Consider the following 5,067-nt stretch of genomic DNA (forward strand, 5'->3'; position numbering starts at 1 on the left):
TCAGCCCCCCAGAGCAACGCCGGTCAGCTGCAGTCAGCCCCCCAGAGCAACGCCGGTCAGCTGCAGTCATTCCCCCAGAGCAACGCCGGTCAGCTGCAACCAGCACCCCAGAGCAACGCCGGTCAGCTGCAACCAGCACCCCAGAGCAACGCCGGTCAGCTGCAACCAGCACCCCAGAGCAACGCCGGTCAGCTGCAACCAGCACCCCAGAGCAACGCCGGACATTTGCAGTCAGCAGCCTAGATAAATACTGGTTATCTGCAGTCAGCACCCCAGAGCAACGCCGGTCAGCTGAAGACAGCAGTCCAGAGCAACGCCGGTCAGCTGAAGACAGCAGTCCAGAGCTTGCACAAGCTCTGGAGATCAAAAATTGCACAAGCACAGGACGGTCGTGCCTCTAAAAAATGGTTTTGTACTACAGGACCGTCGAGCCTCTCAAAACTTGCACCTCCGTCTGAAATGACAAACGGGTCAAGCTTCTAAAAATTGTACTACAGGACGGTCGGTCAAGCCTCAAAAATATTGCACAAGCACAGGACGGTCGTGCCTCTAAAAAATTGTTTTGTACTACAGGACCGTTGAGCCTCTGAAAAATTGTACTACAGGACCGTCAAGCCTCTCATAATTTGTACTACAGGACCGTCAAGCCTCTCAAAACTTGCAACTCCATCTGAAATGACAAACGGGTCAAGCTTCTCAAAATTATACTACAGGACGGTCAGTCAAGCCTCAAAAATATTGCAGAAGCACAGGACGGTCGTGCCTCTAAAAAATTGTACTACAGGACGGTCAAGCTTCAAAAGAACCGTCGAGCTTCAAAAATTATTCTACAGGAGCCTCTCAAATTATACTACAGGACGGTCGAGCCTAGAAAAAAGCATAGAGAAATTGCACAAACACAAGACGGTCGTGCCTCTAAAAAAATGTTTTGTACTACCGTCGAGCCTCTGAAAAATTGTACTACAGGACCGTCAAGCCGCTCAAAATTTGCAACTCTGTCTGAAATGACAAACGGGTCATGCTTCTAAAAATTGTACTACAGGACGGTCAGTCAAGCCTCAAAAAAAATTGCACAAGCACAGGACGGTCATGCCTCTAAAAAATTGTTTTGTACTACAGGACCGTCGAGCCTCTGAAAAATTGTACTACAAGACCGTCAAGCCGCTCAAAATTTGTACTACAGGACCGTCAAGCCTCTCAAAACTTGCAACTCCGTCTGAAATGACAAACTGGTCAAGCTTCTAAAAATTATACTACAGGACGGTCAGTCAAGCCTCAAAAATATTGCAGAAGCACAGGACGGTCGTGCCTCTAAAAAATTGTACTACAGGACGGTCAAGCTTCAAAAGAACCGTCGAGCTTCAAAAATTATTCTACAGGAGCCTCTCAAATTATTCTACAGGACGGTCGAGCCTAGAAAAAAGCATAGAGAAATTGCACAAACACAAGACGGTCGTGCCTCTAAAAAAATGTTTTGTACTACCGTACTACAGGACCGTCAAGCCTCTCAAATTGCAACTCCGTCTGAAATGACAAACAGGACGCGTGTTTGAAATACACTACATGAAATATTGTACCTTTTACAATACATCAGATGAGGCATTGTGTAGCCCAATCACATCTCCAAGGTAATATTTCATAGGGACATATTCAACATGCTTGTGAGTAAAACTGTAATATGGAGTGTAATCAACAAGGTTATCGGCAGATATCAGTTCAGTTGCTTGTGCCATGCTTGGAATCTCTATTTTAAATGCCATGTAATCTCTATCATAACAAATAGTATTGTGCTGCTGTAACTCAAAGCAATATGATGACGAATTTATCACATAAATATTTCTCACCAGTCCAAATTCAGGTAAATTATTAGAGTTAACAGTACCCACAAGTAATGACTTATCCCGTATATATTTGTTGCCATTTAGATTAATCCATTTAGTAGTTACTGCATTGTTTACTTCGTCATGTCCAAGGAAGGCCCTCATTTTTTCTTTTAAGTATGTCCTGTTGCATATTTCTGATGTTGGTCCCAATGTACACTCACTGTCAAAAAGGGGGTGTTCTGAACTATTTACATTCTGACAACATTCATACATCTGACTATGCCTTATTAAAGACTTGCAAACATTTTTTAAATTAATCTTTAAGGCCCATTGTTTGAAAAAGCAATGTTTTGATTCGAATCTCATGCGCATATGACGGACCATTGGTCCCAGCAGTTTAATTTGGGAGGCAGCATGAATCAAATAGTGTTGTTTGGGGGTGATGTTGTTCCCTGGGAAAAGGTTCTTCACATGCTTTAAATGCTGTTCAATGAGTGCTTTCAATTTGTTAATAGTCTGTAAACCAATAACAGGAGCAAACAAAATTTGAACAATCTCTATGAGTTCAAGAATGATTGTATAGTACTCGCTACCTTTAACTTTATCAATCAGAAATGGCAGTATTTTTAGTAGAACAATCATTTGACCTGAGGACTGCTTCAACTTATTACCACTGGGAGCTAGTGTGCTGTAGGCTATAGGGCTTGGTTTATCTCTAACGTCAAGTGGAGAGTAGGGGAGTCCAACTAATGCAGTATTGACAGCATCCAAGTCTAGTTGTCCTAAAAGAACTAAATGTTTTATGACACACTTTACTTCCAATGGAGCAATGCCCTCAAGAATTATATGCATCATATCTTGGGGTGTTTGTTGGATCAAGTTAAAGGCCGGGAATTCTACCAGTTTGCTCCTTCTGTTGATGCCAAAGGTAGTTTTTAAGCTGTTTCTGAGATACTCTGTCTTGGCCTTCTCAATGTCACTACACTGCCGTAGATGTCGCTCTATTGTCCTTTCCTCAAAATTATCCTCAACAAAATGCATCTGCATGTCCTCAAATAAACATTCACACTGCCGGCATTTACTGTAAGCAAATCCAACACCCTCTTTAAAACCACAAAGCTCATGCTGAGCTAAAGTGTCTCCACATATGGAAACTAATGCTCCAAATATTTCACGTTCACCGTTCCCAATTTGAATTTTAACACCGTCATATAGCATTAAAAGGTCCTCATGCAATCTTCTCAAAATTCCATCAACTCCACATTCAGAAAGCTCGCTCTTCTTTGCAATGGCTAGTAGGCGAATCGCAGCTAGTTTTGATCTATATTTAGGATCAATGTTTCCCAATGTATAATAAAACTATCAACTTATTCTTGGAAGCATGAGACCCAAGTGGGTTGCAAATTTCAATGTCATCTGAGTAAAGGATTATCTGTAAAGCAGAGGGCCTGGCAGAAAATAAAGGGTGTGATTTCATGAGTTCTCCATCTATGATGTCATATAAATACCCAAGTCTGTATGCCTGTGGCGCATCTATCATTGCTAATACTTTGGGATGAGATAATAACTGTTCCAAACTTCTGATCAGAGGTACATAATGAAAACATTTGGGTTTGGTAGAGAGAACTCTTTTTGTCCCTTTTTATACCAAGCAGGCAGTATACCCAACAGTAACCTCCTCTGACTCTACAAAATTGAAATTCTCCTTAATCACACAGTCCCGCCTGTACGTTGTCGAAACAGAAGCAAATGGATCCTCAATCCGGTCAAACACAGCCATAGCCTCCTTTTCAAGGTCAAGGTCACTTCCTCTATGTTGCTGGAATACTGTCTGTACCTGACTCCTCAGATTAGTCACCAACAGAGCTTGGTACTGCTGCATTGCCGCCACGACATCATTCACACCACTCTGAAAAAAGGTCAGAAAGGACAAATTACAGTCAGAAACTATATACTGGGCTCTTTAATAAATTAGCCCCTTTAGTACCCATCCCTAGATGGCACTGACACGGCAGGCCAATCAGGGCCGTCGCTGGCAGAACAAAGGAGAAGCAGCGTGCGGTAATGTTAATGTTAGTAGAGTAAATACTGTACAGTCGTAACTGCCGTTGCAGAAATTAGAATGCAGAAGCCCAAGACCAAATAAATAAGAACAAGAGTATGCAAGCAGAGTTTCTCCGCGCAAAATACATTTTCGCCATTTCGCAATACCAACATCGCGCTGTCGCGGCTGGTAACAATCTTGCATGAAGACAAACCTGTGAAAGATGGTGTTTTTCTCTAGCAGTCAGCACAATCACAGTAGCCTGTCTAGTCAGAAGATCATGGCAGGAGTCATACTTAAAACAAAAAAAAATCATTATCAGGAGTGTTGTGCAGTTAATCAAGTAATATGTTATAGCTCATTTAACACACTATTCAGTATTGCATGTTATTGTGTGCTGAAGAAACTAGGCTTACCTCTGTGCACGATGCAGAGGAGCCATCTGCAGGCTCGCTTGGAAAATCCAGGATAGTACCCCCAACAGTCCGGGATGGAGCAAGGTGCTGTAGAGAGGGAAGGGTGTCATCCTCGAAGCCAGAGTGCACAGTAGGGTCAAAAGCACCATGGCTGGAGTCATCCTTTACAAAAAGAAACATTGATATCAGAAGGGTGTGTGCACTTAAGTAACATTTTATAACAAATTGAACACACTATTCAGTTTGAGTATTGCATATTATTGTGTGCTGAAGAAACTAGGCTTACCTTAGATGTTCACAATGTAGAGGGGCCACCTGCAGGCTCGCTTGGAAAATCCATGATAGTACCAACAGTCCGGGATGGAGCGTGGTGCTGTAGAGAGGGAACGGTGTCATCGAAGCCTGAGTACAATGACACAGTAGTGTCAAAAGCACCAACATGCTCTGCTTCAGTTGATTGCACTCTGCTCTCCACCGTTGCATCCTCCGTTGGTTGGTCCCTGTCAGTGGTGGAATTAGATGAGATTCAACTTTGTCATTGTACAGTACAAGTACTGCCCCTCTCAAGATGAAAAAGCCCAAACCCAAGGCTGTGGCTTGGCTAAATGAGACCACCAGAGCAGAGAGAAGAGCATGGAGACAGGCTGAGCAGAGGTGGAAGAAAGATGGCCTGCAGGTCTCTCTCGAAATACTGAGGGACAGACAGAAGAGCTACCACAGGGTGGTTAAAGCAGAGAGAGCCAAGTACTTTGCTAGTCTAATTGCAAATGCTCCAAACTCCAGA

The 5,067-nt window shown here is 43.0% G+C and overlaps 1 long non-coding RNA gene across 1 annotated transcript; it reads right to left on the reverse strand.

Annotated features, from left to right (window-relative positions):
• Positions 1 to 3,221: 3,221 nt before the first annotated feature.
• LOC311326378 lies at positions 3,222 to 4,367 on the reverse strand. The gene is made up of 3 exons (XR_014631052.1): positions 4,284 to 4,367; positions 4,082 to 4,162; positions 3,222 to 3,732 (listed from the first exon to the last, which is right to left on the reverse strand). It is a non-coding gene; the product is annotated as an uncharacterized lncRNA (long non-coding RNA).
• Between the last annotated feature and the right edge of the window lie 700 nt (positions 4,368 to 5,067).

Source organism: Borostomias antarcticus, assembly GCF_949987555.1.
Source record: "Borostomias antarcticus genome assembly, chromosome: 27".
In the NCBI taxonomy this organism is placed as follows: Eukaryota; Metazoa; Chordata; class Actinopteri; order Stomiiformes; family Stomiidae; genus Borostomias; species Borostomias antarcticus.